We start from the raw sequence: 16,389 nt of genomic DNA, 5'->3' as shown, positions 1-16,389 counted from the left end.
TAAGGCCCTACTATGTGCCAAGTACTATGTTGAGTGCTTTATTATCTATCTATCTATCTATTCATTAATTTTTTCATTTATCTATTTATTTATTTATTATTTATTATATATTTATTCTATCATTTGATCCTAACAACCATGAGGAAATTGAGGCACATAGCAGTTAAATGACTTGCCTGGAGTCACACAGCTAGTTTGAACTCAAATCTCCCTGAATCCAGGTCCATCTCTTTATATACTATATCACTTATATGCCTGTTTGACTACACTCTATGGAGGGCAATCCCCTCATTTTACAGATCAGGAAACTCAAGCCTAAATAATAGGTTACTAAATCACTAAGTCTTCCTGATTCCAGACCCAATGCTTTCAGTTTCCACAACTATAAAATAAAGGGGTTAAATTAGACCATCTATAAGTTTTCTTCTGATTGTCTGTTTTTTAACTAATTAAAAAATCTCATTTATATTGTGCTTTAAAAGTATGGAAATCACTTTCTTCACAACTCAGTAAGAAGTAGAAAATGAGGCAGGTAGGTGGCCCAGTGGAAATAGACATGCACTTGGAATCAGGTAGAACTGAATTCAAAATTTGCCTCAGATACTTACTGGTTGTGTGGTCCTAGGTAGGTCATTTCATCTTTCTTAGCCTGATTTTCTTCCTCTGTAAAATGAGGATATTACAGGGTTCTTCTGAGATAAATACATGTAATATACCTGTAGTACATGTAAATGAGGTTGTCTATGTAAAATGCTTAAATTATAAATGTAAATCCTTAAATAATAATCCTTAAATCATAAATGTAAAGATATACATCTACATATTTGATACATATATATGTTGCCATATAAGTTTTAGCTATTCTTATCCCATTTTACAGATAAGGAAGCTCAAAGTCCGAGAGTCCCTATGTGTCTTGTTCATCATTACACAGTCAATAGTAGTTAAACATTCCCCAGTTCCTTCAACTGATTCTCATATAACATGAACTTGCAGTCCTTTCCCATGTAGGTTGTCTTTCCCTGGTCACTAATCCTCTTACCTTTTATTTTTTCTTTTTAGTCCAGATATTTTATTTTATTAGTGTGGGCGTTTTCTGTTTTTTCTCCACTGATACAATTCAGGACCTCATTTTCAATTTATAGTCTTAGATTATTGCCAGGATAGGGGTAGCAGGAGAGGGACAGAGAGAAGGAGAAGGATTAGGTAATTTTCTTAAAGCACCTCAAATTCAACCTATCTGAAACAAAAATCAATATTTTCTTCCCTAAACATGTCTCCTCCTGGTAGCAAATGTGACTGGAGATAAGGAGACAGATACAAGAAATATTATGGAAGTACAAAAGATAGAACTTGGTAACAACTTGGATAAAGGAAGAGATAAGGGAGTAGGTAGATCCAAGCACAACTCCATGGTTATGAACCTAGGCAGGCAGTTGATATGATGGTGGTACTCTCAATAGACATAGTGATATTTGAAGGAAAGGTGGATTTAGAAAAGAAGAGAGGGAGTTCTGTTTTGAACATTTTGAAGTTGAGTTGTTTGGGAGATCTAGGTCTTGAGATATTTGGAATGAAGTTTGCGATGCTGGACTGAAATTTAGGAAAATTATTGGGGTCAGCATATATTGATTTGGGAGCTATCTGCCTAGAGCAGATGAGATCATTAAGGAAGAGAATATATAGAGAGAGAGAGCACCCAAGACAAAGCCTTATGGGAAATCCTTGTTTATAGAAGGTATTTGAAGATACAGCAGAGAATACTGGAAAGGGATTGTAAAGATAAACAGGTGGAGAATGAGAAAACATCAGTATCATGGAAGCCCCAGGTAGAGGAGTATCCAAGCAAAGGAAGTGGTTGAGAAAAAAAACCTATAACAAAAGTTCAAAGAAGACTCAGGAAAAAGCTATCCAAAAGAGATACATGACAAGCTATTTCTACTTTTCTGCTTTTAGGGCATACATTTTGCCTCTCTCCTCCACCTTATATTACATTTTTAAAAAAAATAAAAGGCCAATAAGAAATAAAAATATGTAATGGAAGATAGAGAGATGGTTTTGGAGTCAGGAAGACTTGGTTTTAAGTCCTATCTTTTACATATTCGCTATCTATCTAAATACTGTCTAAATCTGGCAGCTCTCTAACAGTCGATTCCAGAGCAGGCCCACAAATCCATTGGTAGAGGGAGTTTCCTTAATCAGAATTCTGTACACCTGTGAAATCACAGGTCTGCCCTGAAAACCCCCTTCTACATGCCCCCCCCCCACAAAAAAAAGAAAATGAAAGAATGGGTAGTATTAAGACCTAAAGTGAGAAATCATTTAGTTATTCAAAGGCTTCCTATAAGTACAATGTTACAAGTAGAGCTGTAAATAATAATTCAACATAACTCTCAACATTCACTTCTGCATTAGAGAAATGGATTTAAAGTGTGGAATAGAGCTCCTGGGCTCAGTTTGACTGCTTAGTACCCATTAGCCAAGGTTAAGTATCACATTTTTGTTGGAATTAGTGTCTGAGGATATTTTGAAGCCTATTACCCAACAGTTCAGGGACATTACAAAAATGATTATGATACAAACAAATTTCTGTATGAAACATCATTAGCTATTTCAAGTGAGATACATTGACAATGGGTAATTTTTTATTCTCTACTGGGAAGCTAGTACTTTTCCTTGATCATGTGGGGAACACCTTTGTACTTTGAAGGCAATCGTGATTTTTTAAAAAGAGCTTCATGTAGAAGATTATTTTTTGGAAGAAAATTAAAAAAACATATTTTGGGGTTATTAATGATAATGCAATGTTAAGTCACAAGAAACAAATTTTGTCATTGTTTTGAATTAGATTCCTAGATAACTACTGATAACTACCTCCATGTTGTTAAGTATAACAAATACTTTGGAAATTCTATTATGCTAATATAAATATCTACCACTAAAATTATTAATATATGAAAGGTCGGTTCCATAATTATCATCATTCAACTAACTTCTTTCATTTTCCTAAATTCAATTAAACAACATACTTGTATTAGGTGTAGAGCCCTAAGGACATAAAGGCATAATAATAATAACCACAAACAAACAAAAAACCCTGTCACGTCTCTCCAACTGTTTACAATTCCACTGAATAATTCATTCAGTGACATCCATCACCAGCGAATGAGTTCTCAGTCTCTTTTCAAAGCATCAAAAATAAAAACTGAATCATCTGATATTATTTAGTCCAACCTATATTTTTTTTACAGACTTACAAACTAGAAAAGACAAGAGTCTGCCTATGCTACCCTGGGCAGGGAAAATCAGAGCCAGGATCTGAACCTAGGGTCAGCAGCCTCCAGATGCAGCCAGTGTCCCCACCCCATCTGACAGGTGCTGCCTTACTCTTACTGACTTCATACACTGAGCTAGTGCTGTAGCAGAATGCATTTGGGCTACTCTACCCACTTTCAGTTCTTGTTTCAGCTGATTTCCTTAATGTTAATAGTTATTAATCATGTTAATAGTACAACCTCTTTTGTCAGTAGTTGGCTTGTTTTTCCTATCCCTCCTTCTCCCCCAACCCAGACATTATTCATTCATGTAGTCACCCCTTCTATTTCTCTGGAAAGTTTCCCCATCTAGTTACTACAGTACTTACAGCACAGCTTTCTCTCTCTCTCTCTTTCTCCCCCAGGCAGTTTTCTCTGATTCCTTCCTGCCTAGACACTAACACAGCCTAGTAGCTCCACCTTCGCCTCTCATGTGATCATTCTCTTTTCTGACCTTCCTCCTTGTCTTTCATTTCTAACCTAGGTTTTCTGAACTTCCCTTTTCTTCCTGCAAGTGCCCTTATTTAGTGAATCAAAGTCCAGGCTGCTTTCACTGGTCCTAGTTAAGACCAGGGATCTAAGGTTCTCTTTTTCCCTGAAGGTAAAATGCTATTGTTTGCTTCAGTACTTTGTCATGTGATTGAAGCTGATCAGGAATTAGGCTGCTGCCCCATGCCCAGCCTGGGTGAGAGAGGCTTCTCCAATTATATCTGCAAACCTTGTGTCTTGCTCCACAGATGAGATAGTGCATTACTTTCCAACCTTATACCCTCTTCTATGGTTACACTGTTGGCATAAACTGTGGTCCCTATAAACAAGCACAACCCTGTACAGTTACAGAGCTGTAGGAGATACCTAAACTAGGCCTTTCCCTGTCACTACTACACCCCTTTCTGTACTATTCTCTTCTTCTGTTAGATTCTTGTGTGTCACTCAACAGACCTTTCTTATGACATCACAGTTCATTATCCTGCCATGACTAAGCCTTTCTTTATAGACCAGGGATTAGATCATGCAACGACTTTTAAGACACAGCAGCTGTGTAGACAATGAGGGCCAGTCAAGACCATAAGTCAACAAGCATTTCCTAATCACTTATTATGTGCCAGGGTCTGTCCTAAGAGCAGGGATACAAAGCAAAGCAAAAGCAAGGTCCCTGTTCTCAAGGAGGTCACTGAGTTCTACTGGAGGGAATAACAGGCAAACCATGATGTACGTGCAAGATACAGATAAATACATATGTCTGTATCTTGTATGTGCATGATGGTATACATATACACACACACACATACACCCCATATAGTCATATGCACGATAGATAGATAGATAGATAGATAGTAATCTCAGAGGGAAGGCACTAACTGTATGTTAGTGTGTATATGTGTGGTCAAGGGATAAGAAAGCTCGTGTAATTCTCAGAATAATTTCTATTCTGAAACAATGCCTATGTTCATAAACTCAAAATAAGGCAGGATAAATTGTTTATTTAAAAAGCTAGGGGCGGCCAGATGGCGCAGTGAGTAAGAGCACCAGCCCCAGAGTCAGGAGACCTGGGATTGAATCTGGGCTCAGATACTTAGCACCACACCCAGAAATAACTGGCTGTGTAACCTTGAACAAGTTACTTAACCCCAATTGCTTAAAAAAAAATAACTAGAAGAACCAAGGGAAAGCTTTCTATGAAGTGGGAAGGGTCAACAATGTGAGAGGGAAGGGAATACTAGAGGAAATTGACCCTCCCTACTATCCTCTGTTGCCCTGCCCCCTCCAACTCCCCCCCCTTTGAACTGGAACATATGACTAAAGTTTGGGGAAGTCAACAAGCATTTAATAAATGCTTACTATATTCCAGGCACTGAAGGATAAGGGGAGCTAGGAGTTACAATTCTCCATTTTATTCATCTTCTCTGACAGACAGTCCTCACAGTCATCGTCCCAAATGTTTTTCTCTTTCCTTTAGTCTCCAACAACAACCAAAGACCCTTGTTTCTCAAGAAGAGATACTCACTTCCTACTTTAGGGAGAAAATCCAAGGCCTTCCTGAGAGTCCTTATTTCCCTTCTCTATGTCTCTCTAGATCTTCTTCCATTCTTTATGCCTTTTTTCTATTCTCAGAGAATAACATGTTAGTACTAATAAAGGTGATGATATTATTGATAAGAAAGAGCCTGCAGAAAGTAAACTTATATTCCAATATTTTATTTGATTATAGAAAGCAGTTATTTTATTCACCTAGGCAAGAATTTCCAGAGCATTGACTACAAAAATTTAACAGCAGGCTAAGACCTTCAACAGAGTCATTGCTACCTGGATTCCATTTAAAAAAGAGACAAAAAAACCCAACAACTAACATCAACAGAGCATTTTCAGGTTTGCAAAGTGCCTATCATCTCCATGGTACTCATAACAATCCTCTGAAGTAGGTAGATGTTCTTATTATTTTCGTCATCTCCATTTTATAAATGAGGAAATTTAAGTTCAGACAGATTGAGACAGTCCTTTTCCATGATAAGCTAAACCTCCTTCACTTAACTAGGTCATTGATTCTCTCACAATGTCCTTCCAGAGTTAGCCTTACTAATCATTCTTTCCCATTCTTCATCCATTGTTCCCTAATTACCGGCTCCTTTTCCTGCAGCTAACCAATGTGCAGAGGTCTTCCCTGTCCTTAAAAATCTTGCCAGTCTCTTGTCCTAAGTCATTTCTGCTTTTTCATTTCTGAACTCCTGGAGAAAAAGTCCTTTATACATGCAGCCTTCACTTTCTCACCATCCTCTCACTCCTAAATCCTTTGCAGTCTGGATTCTATTTCTATCACTTTACTGAATTTGCTTTTTAAAGTTTACCAATGATTTCCTAACTGCTAAATCCACCAGCTGTTTCTCTTTGAATGCTCTGTGGCATTTGATTTTATTGATCACCCCATACTCCTCTATAGACTTACTTCTTCCACCCTTCCTCTCCTTACCTATGACATTGCTTTCTCCTGGTTCTTGTCCTATCTGTCAGACAATTCTTTCTCAGTCTACTGCTTCCTCATGTTTTCTTGTTCTTCTTAAGCATAGGCATGAGTGTCCCTCAAGCCTTAACCTTGGATTTTCTTTTCTTTATCCTTTACACTTGGTTAACTCAGTTGCTTCTATGATTTTACTGATCAGCTGCAGGCAAATAATACCCAAATCTAAAGTACTATGTAAATTGTCAGTTCAGATTGTTTTTTCTGTCACCCCCATCTTCTACAAACTTACTTATTTTTATTAATGACAACACCTTTCTCACAATTGCCCACAATCAAAACATCAGTGACCTATTTAACTCTTTCTTTTCTTTCACCTTACTTCCCAACTCTAATCATTTGCAGAATGATATTGATTATATTTCCTTGTCATCTTTCAAGTCTCTTCCCTTTGGGCTCTACTCATAATGTCATTAGACTATAAGATCCTATTATTACTATTAAACTGAGTTTAATAATAATGATAATTTTGTTGTTGTGGTTCAGTTATTTCAGTCATGTCAGATGAGGAAACTGAGACAAATAGGGTTAAGTGACTTACCCAGGGTCACACAACTAGTAAAGTGTCTGAGGTCACATTTGACCTCAGGTCTTCCTGACTCCAGGCTCTGTGCATGATCCACTGTGCCACCTAGCTGCCTAATAATGAGACTACTATTATTTATATAGTGTTTTAAAGTTTCTAAAACCCATAAAAAGTATTGACTAATTTTATTCTTATAGCAATCTGCAGAGGCAAGTGCTAATGATATTCCCATTTTGCAGATGAGGAAACCAAAGCAGACAGAGGTTAAACGAAATTGCCAAGGGTCACACAGCTACTCAAACACTTGTCTGAAGTCCTTCTTGATTCCAGGTCCAGCATTCTACCCATTGTATCACCTAGCTGCTTAGTTTCTCTTACCTGGATTATTGTAACAACTTCCTAATTATTCTCCCTGCCACCAGGCTCTACTGTCTCTAATCTTAGGGAGGTAGTACATTATAGTACAAAGTTCACTGTCTCTAGAGTCAGATTAAAATCCTATCTCTGGGAGTTATTCCCTGTTGTAACTTTAGATAATTAATTTATTCTCCCTGAATCTCAGTTTCTTCCCACATAAAATGAGAAGATTGAACAAAATGAGCTCCAAAATCCCTTCCAGTGGCAACTCTGTGATTCTATGTTTAACTCCAGTCTCAAGTCGATTGGAATGTGACTCTTTCCTTATTGGTGGAGATTGATATCCCCAGTCTGTGTGAAGGGTGGGGAGGAGTTTTTCAAAGAGATTGAGTTCTTGTCAAGCTTTGAATAATTTTAGTTGTTTTTGCCTTTCAGCTCTGAGAGATAATATGCACAATGCCAACCTCACTTCATGCTGCTAAAAAAAAGACTCTTAGAAGACATGAGAGGAGCTGGCAGTCTCCATCATCTCCTATCCCCAACTTGTTAATTCCAGCTCTATGATTAATTTGCTATATAACACTGGACAAATTACTTTAAATCTCTGGCCCTCAATTTCTTCATCTGCAAAATGTAGAAATTGGATTAACTGATCTCCAAGATACCATTCAGTTATTTAATTCTGTGATACTACTTTGTGATAGAATTATCTCATTATACATGGCATGAGTAAGATGAAATAAAACTTCTTTTCTTGCCAACTATATGGAAGCTGCTAGGAAAAGAGAGGAGAGAGAAGAGAAAAGAGTTGGAGAGGAGAGGAAAAGAGGAAACAGTTTACATGATGAGAGAAGAAGAAGGGAGAGGGAAAGAAAGGAGAGAAAGGACAGAAGAGATGGAGAGAGTAAAAGAGAGATGAAGAGAAGGAAGATGTGAGGAGCTGGGAGGGAGGAAAGGAAGGGGAAGGAAGAGAAGAGAAGAGGGATAGAAAAGGGTAGGGTATAGGTAAGAAGAAAGGAAGGATGGGAACAGAAAAGAGATAGGGGAAATAGAAAAGATGAAGGGAGGAAAAGATAGAGGAAAGGGCAACCAGGAGTTTATCTTGAACCTTAAAATGACATCTCTTAGACTAACAAAATGCCAGAGAGTGACTCCCTCTCCGAGGAGAGCAGAGTGGCAGCTACTGACCCAGTCTCCTGCTTCCCCTCCTGGCAATATTCAAAGTCTTCCTTGGATAAGAATGGGTAGACAAGATGCTAGAGATATCTATGCATCTCCACAAGCCACACTGAGACAGCCTTGCCACGTGTAAAATTGTCTAGTTGACTCTGGAGGTCCCTTCCAGCTTGAGAAAGGTCTCTGGGGTCATCTCCTCACAGCTATTCTTCATTTCTATACTTTCTCCACATATTATTATTTCCCCTGAAGTCCATTTTAAAATTTTGTTCTCTAAAAGCACTTCTAGTACTGCTTCCCTTCCCTTCCGCCTGTGAGCCCTGAACTGGACTCAGTCAGCATTGGACATTAGTATTTTAAAATTCTTTATTCAGAATAATCTTCCCTAGTCAGCACTGGCCTTATAGCCTGAACCTCCTCCAGAATTCTTGGTGTATCACTTCTACCTTGGCCTGTTGATTTGCCCTTGATTCCACACATATGTTTTGGGGAATAGGTTTTGTCCCACATGGCATTTTGGGAAATGTTGTTGTTCTTATATCATTGTGCCCTATTATGGATCCCAAATAAATCACCTCCTCCAACCCCATAAAATAAAATCTTCCTTGTGACTTGGCATTTTTTGTCAATTTAAGTAGTAAAACACTTTCATAAGTCTGCTCAGGGCATGATTTCCAGGTGATAGCTCTGATCCATCTATTCAGACAAGCTGTCAAATCCATACTTCATCAAGCCAATCTGTCAAGGCCTGTAATGACTTACAGCTTTTCTAGGTAATGGATCTTGAGACCCATAAAGCTTAGGTAGGAGGTAATGTATTAGTCCTTCTCATCACATTGCTTTTATGTTGAGATAGTAACAGAGAGGCGATGAAAGCTATTTCCATGGCAACAACTTCCCAGATACACTTCACTTGAGAAGCACAGGGAGACAACTGAGCTGCTGATGCCATCCCTAAAAATACCAGTGATGTGTTAAATCAAGTGAACACCCCAGAAAGTCATAGGCAAAAGTGTAACTGTGAATTGTGGACTTGAAAAATAACTTATTAAAATGCTATCATCACACTTGGTATCCCATTTGAAGACAGAGGGGTTGGTAGGTGGTTTAAGTACATTCTCCTCAAGAAGCCTCCATTGAACAAAGCACCTGAAATTACCTCCTCAGAAAATAGTGCCTAGACCATAACAGGCCATTCTAGGCAGAAGTTCTTTGAATTTCTTTAAGGTCTTTATAAATGAGTACCACAGGCCCTAGAGTTATGAGACAGCAGGGAAGAGGGACAATTATAACACTGGAGCATTGTCACTTGTAAACTAGGTACAATGCCATCTGGGGCTTTATTCAGCACATTGATACCCAGACTGCTGCTCTAGGTATTGCTATGAGCTCTGAATCATCAGCTGAGATATTCTCTGGGAGGGAGTTGGTTGAGGACCTGAGATTTTTGCTGACATTTAGTCAGTACATCTCAGGGTCAGGACTCGAACCAAGGTCTTCCTGAGTCTAAAGAAAGGTCCCCTACCCACTATACTGCTTCTCCTAAATGAACCATATAATAAAAAGAGTTGAAGGACTTCACAACATTTTAATAATCCATTAATAAATATGATACTCTGAGTTACATTTATTCAGCTTGCAAATAAAAACCATGGAAGGTAAGTCTGAAGGCTTATGATAAAGCACTGAATGAATGGGAGTAGAATGTTCCCTTTATCTACTTCATGGCCATGGTTTTCTTCAATTAATTTTCCATCCTTCCTCTTTTCCTGTCCTTTTTCTAGCCTTTATAACTTTCAGAATTATTCAGGGAGCTTTTTGGCTCAGGAACATAGAAGAGTGAGTTAAAGAATGAAAACTGCAGAAGGAAAAGGGGAGATCTAGCTAGCACAGAGTGTTAGTTTCTGAAGTCAGAGGATCTGGGTGCAAATCCTACCTGTTCCTTAATATGTGACTTTGGGCAAATCACTTAACTTCTCTGGGCCTCAGTTTCCTCATCTGTAAAATAGAAGGGGGGAACTGGGTTAGCTGGCTTCTAAGGTCTCTTCTAAACCCTAGATTTCCAATTCTCTGATACTAGAATCTCTGCCAACAAAAGTAAATATGAAGCTAAGGCCAGAAATAGGCTTAAAAATAGATTTGTGCCCTTCATTGAGGGTATGAGAGACCCTTGATGTTATCGTTACTGGTCATTTGTGGAGTTTTTTTCCTGCTATGTATGCTGCCATTAAGACAAGTTAATGGATTCCTCAGTGAATCATTCAACTGATGGAGAGGAAAGAATCCTATTTCAACTCAGAGAACCTGGGATTAGATACTGAATCTTCCATTTACTTCCGATTTGATCTTGGGCAAGTTAATCAGACTACCTCAGTTTTTTTTTTTCATTTCTAAGATGAGAGGGTTGGACTAGATGATCCCTTTCAACTCTAGAGCTGCCATCTTATGCGTAAAACATGGAACAGACACTGTTGAAGCAGAACACTATTGTAATCCAACAGAAAATCTCCATTAATAACGGCCAATTAATGTTGGGAAACACATTTGATAAAATACATTGAGTCTTCAGATACATCTTCAGCTGGATAAATATGACTCAGAACTTCATATTTGCCAATTTATTATCAAAATGTCATAAAACACTCAAAACTCTTTATTATATTATGATTATTTATTTCATTTAGGAGAAACAGTATAGTGGGTAGATCTTTCTTAGATTCAAGAAGACCTTAGTTCAAATCCTACCCTGACACATGCTGACTAAATGTCACCAAACATCTCCTAAGCCAACTCCCTGCCAGAGAGTATTTCAGCTGGCCAGCCATTGGTTGTAGCCATGTCTAGAGTAGCAGTCTGGGTATCAATGACCTTGATAAAGGTCCAGATCACATGTTGATCTGGTTTACACATGACAGTTCTGGTAAGGATAGCTAACATATTGAATGACAGAATCAGAATACAGAAATGCATTGACAGATCAGAACATTCTGATGAAAATAAGGAAGCATTGTACAGTGGTAAATATAACCTTGTACTTGGGTTAAAAAAATCAAGTGCTTTCGAATAAAATGGGGAAACCTTGACTAAAGAGTAGCATGTCTAAAAAAGATTGGGGGAATTGGGGGATTATAATCTCAACACTGTGTATTGTAGCAAAGAGAAAAGTAGTGAGATCATAGAGACACGTAGTGATACATTAAAAGACATATGGCACTCACAACTAGGGAGGTAATAGTCCTGCTGAACTATGCCCTCATTATTACCACATCTGAAATATTTCATTCAGTTATGGGCACTGTCATTAGAAAGGATATTGCTAAGCCACAGGGTGTCCAGAAGCAACATGGATAATGAAGGACCTTGAGTTCATGCCTATTGAAAGCAACTGGGGACATTTATCCTGAAGAAGACCTAGCAGTTACAATTTAAAAGTATTTGAATGGATGTCTACTATATGTATGAAAGATTAGACTTATTCTATTTGGTGTCAGAGGTCCAAGGAGATAGGAGATGTAAAGAGACTGTGTTAGGCAGCTCAGAAAGCTGTCATAAATCCAGGTATTAGGATGGTGAAAATAACTGACCCAGAACAAGTGTGTATGTATACATACACATACACACACATATACATGTACACATATCTACATACATAATCTCCACATGTATGAAAATAGGCAAATATACATAAGTATACATAGGTATATGTATATATATATATTCTCTGTCTCTCTCTTTCTCTACTGTATTTAGCTGGAAAGGATACAGTTGTTGCCAAATGCAAAACATGATACAAAATAGTACACTAACGGTTGTAGGCAGTGGATGGACTCCCTTTGACTCTCTACACATCTCCACAGTGAGGCCAGAACTCGTTATCACATGGTGCAAAGTGAAGGTCTTGCCTGGTCAGAAGAACCCTGACCCTTCTTGCTATGACTGAGTTTATCCCCAAATTATAGATGCTGGGTCAAACTGGGAATTGCTTGGGCAATAGTTGTGGTTTTTACAATCTTATTTTTCTGAATCTTTCCCCACCCTGCCCCATTTGTTTTATAATTTTATTTACAGTGGGGATTTCAATAGTAGGGCCTGGTCAAAGAATGCGAGAACTATCATTTTAGACTTGAATTATGGGGGGAAATTTTTCCTGATAAATAGAATTATCCCAAAATACATTAAACTGTCTTGGGAAATAGTGGATTCCCCTTCATTAAAAGTCTTAATTTAAAGACTTGATGGTCATTTGTTGGGCATTCTTATTCAAGTATGGGATGGACTAGATCAGGTTCCCTCCCTCTGGACTAGATGGTCACAGAGGTTCCTTCTCACTATAGTTGACAATCCTAGCCTTTCCCAAATTATAGATTACTGTTGTTGCTGTTGCTATTATTGTTAATAGTAGTGCCATAAAAACAAGTTCAATAACAAGATAAGTTTCATGAGATAGTAGAATGAACTTTGGATTAGGAGTCTGAAAAAACAACAGTATTTTTTGGCGCTGGTTCAGTCTCTGTGGAAAAGCTGCTGACCTCTCTAATGAGTTTCTACTTTAATAAAATGTGAGAATTTGGACCACATAGTTTATGCACTGCCTTTTGGTTCTAAGCTTGGTTGTTAGTTCATAATTATTGACTGATTTTTGCTATGTAAACCTGGTTTTATCTTGAGGATAGAATTTTGGATACAGAGGATCTGTCTGGCTTTAACCCCTTCACTTCTATTGGACTCAATTTCTTCCTTTATAGCTTGAGGGAACTGAAAGACAAATGTTAAGTCCATTCTTGGGTTAAATAGAGTGTTGAATTAAGAACTTGATTTCATAGATGTGAGTGGAAATCAGAAAAGCAATGTTAGTACGAAGAAAACTATTTGTTTAGCAGTTAGGAATTTTAAAATTAATGGAAAGAGGCAAAGCGTCCATTAAATTTTATTTATAAACTAGAACCTTCAACTCTTTTTAGAAAATTCATGAAATTAATCATATATATATTTGGGAGATTATAGAACAGGTCTGCACAGCATATGGCCTGCAGGCTGCTTGTGGCTCACCAAAGGATTTTGGGCGTCTTGCAAAAATGTAGAGAATGTAAAAGAAAGCAAAGATATAACAAATGCGTTGTCCATGTCCTCCTTAACCCGCCTCCCACAAGTCTCTACTGTACCCGTCCTGTAATTTGATTAGTAGGTTGCCACTGAACACTCTCTCCTATTTGTCACATGACTAGCAGGAACCAACCATTGTCAGTCTGTCTCTAGTTGGAGAAGAGCAAGAGTCCTATCTCTTCACTGTATATCAGTCATTACTAAATGTAAACAGTAAGAAAACCTGAAAAATGTATTAAAACTTGTACTACTTAGTAAAGTAATTTTTAAAACATTAATGTGATTTCATGATAAATAAAAAAATCTTAAGTAATAAGTGTAAATAATTGATATTAATTGAAATGCTCCTTTCTTAAATATGGTCTATTTGCAAAATAGTTTAATCATTAATTGTACTTTTACTTGGAAAGTAAGCCGCCAAAAACCTACCCATGGTCCAAAGAAGTTTAGCTTTTTAAAATTCTGTCCCCTACCTACTACCAAGTTGTGAAAAACATGTTCCAGAATCACCAATTGTCTTGCATTTAAAAAGGTGAATGTGCTAAAACACTATACCCATTTTTTAAAATATTCTTTTTTCCATTTATTTTAAAACTGAACATTTTAAAGGCAAAATCACCTATCTCGTTCTGATTTGCTCATTACCCAACTAAAATATTGTTATGCAAGTGAATCTTGAAAGCCAAGTAATTTTTTTTTCACTTTTGACTTTCTTTCCAAGAAAAAAAAAATCTTCCTCATGTGTCAATAAATGAAAACTGTGATAGATTTGAATTCAACTGGGACTATATTCTTGACTGGAGGGTCTGTTCACAATCTTTTGAATACTTTGTGTTTTTGAATACAGATTTTGGCTGTCACCATCCAATATCTCCTGTCAGGCTCATTGATATTCAGATTTGCCTTTCAGATTGATATAGGTTTTTCCTTTCTCCCCAGTCATGATTACTTCCTCAGATTAGTTGACAATCTTTTCATTTTTATTAAAAGAAAAAAAACACAATTATTTCTCCTCTCAGTTACTCCCATTTGGAAAAAAACAAAACCCTAACAAATATAAATAGTCAAGTAAAATAATATCCTGCATTGGACAGATCCAAAGATATATGTTTCCTTCTGGACCCTGATGAGACATACTTTACACCTTTATGTTATTAATGATGAAGCTAAGACCTAGTAAGTGGCAGACCTGGTATTTAAACTTGAGACTCCTGGTTCCAAATCCTGTGTGCCTTTTCTTATACAAACAATAGCAACAACAATAACAAATAAATAAATAAGTATGTGGATGTTTAAATAAATAAACACTGTTTATACAGTGCTCACTATGTGCCAGACATTGTATCAAGCGCTATACAATTATTATCTTATTTGATCCTCATCCTGGGAGGTAGGTGCTACCATTATTCTCATTTTACAGTTGAAGAAAATGAGGCAAAAATAGGTTAAGTGACTAGACAACATTTTGCAGGAGTAATAATGAGAAACTTCTGTGGATTCAGATTCTAGAGTGATAACAAGAACTAATTCCTTCAACCCTGAGGAAGGACATATCAGAGGTCGATGGAAAACTCCAATTCTGAGACTAGAGAAACTAACTTGCCTCTTTTTCGCTTAACAGTAAAATATAGATATTTTCTTCCTTCTTTCAAGAATAATTTAAGTTTTCTTTTGTTGTCAATGCATAGCATCAAAACTCATTTCTTAGATGCAGTATGGTAAACAGTACTAAGATTTTCCTTTTAAAGATGAAAGATTATAAGTGCTAAGAAGAGTGGGAAGAGGGTCTGAAAAGAATGAAAATTTAGGTATCCTTGGGTCTAACTCACCTAGGAAAGGTTTGCCCTAAGAGAGGGAAGTAAGATAGAGAAAAGGCAATCTATGGAGGAACATAAAAATTGCTTTCCCTAGTGTATCCCTTTTTTCAAGTTAACTTTGCTTCTATGGATAACTATAATAAGAGGCAAGATTTTGAAAAAAAAATTGTATCTCTACTGTTTAGCACAGTTCCTGGCACATAGCAGGAAATACTTATTGATTAATCCATAAGAAAGCACTAATTTCTTATTTGGAAGGGTTTTTTTAAAGAACAAATAAGACCCCAGTTTCCTAAAGGGATATCTATATGCTGATGTGAAAGATTCTGATTTTGCATAGATGAGCATTTCAACTATACTTGTGGGGCAAGTCTCAGCATTGAAAAGAGTTTTAGCAGCTATTTGTAGGACTAAAGATGACTAGCGTAATGAAAGGTGAGTTGAGAGGGACTATCTCATGGAACAACTAGTGGAATTTGCTTGAAACATTAATAACTGAGTCTCCAATTATGGCATACATCACAATTAATTTCATTTTTTTCATCAAATTATACCTTAACAAAATAAGCATGGTTGTGAATTAAATGCCAATTGCTTTCATTAAGTGGACGTTCAATATGCAGCTAGATTCGAAGAAATGTTTTTAGACCTAGTTAAAAATTAAGTATCTTTTACTCTTGTAATCCTCCTTGATCTTGAATGTCAACAGAACAAGATAGTCTGAATATGACCAGGATTTGAGATTCCCAGAAGAGGTTATATCTATGAAGATAGGTTAAGAACAAGAAGATAAAGAGGTTCAGGGAACGGAGTTAAATGCAGAATGTCTGGGAACTGGAATAAATAAGAAACTGAGCCTTGGATACCGAGAAACAAATTGTCGAAAATATAGCAGAGGAACTAGTTATCATAGTGTTGGGAACCTAGGCTAAAGAATCTGGCCTAGGAAATTTCAGGATCACAGCAAGGAATCTGAAGATAATTCTTGTGTCCGCAGTTTTCTCTTGACTCAGGTGACTAAGGGACACTTTGGGAACTTCTCATTTTTATTAAGATTTGCTGACCCAGCTCAGATCTGAG

At 37.1% G+C, this 16,389-nt stretch overlaps 1 protein-coding gene across 1 annotated transcript in view; it reads right to left on the bottom strand.

Annotated features, from left to right (window-relative positions):
* The window catches only part of TMEM144 (transmembrane protein 144), a 68,425-nt gene extending 64,734 nt beyond the window's left edge, over positions 1–3,691 (bottom strand). Inside the window, exons 1-2 of the mRNA XM_069105018.1 lie at positions 3,644–3,691; positions 609–716 (exon numbers count right to left, since the gene is read on the bottom strand). The gene's annotated coding sequence lies outside the window, so the exon portion shown is untranslated. The remainder of the gene's footprint in view (positions 1–608; positions 717–3,643) is intronic.
* Between the last annotated feature and the right edge of the window lie 12,698 nt (positions 3,692–16,389).

This window comes from Petaurus breviceps, unplaced genomic scaffold (genome assembly GCF_028583685.1).
Source record: "Petaurus breviceps papuanus isolate PSGF00001 unplaced genomic scaffold, PetGlider_PUasm1.0 76, whole genome shotgun sequence".
In the NCBI taxonomy this organism is placed as follows: Eukaryota; Metazoa; Chordata; class Mammalia; order Diprotodontia; family Petauridae; genus Petaurus; species Petaurus breviceps.
Note: the sequence above shows the minus strand (reverse complement) of the source record. Positions and strands in the feature narration are given on the sequence as shown.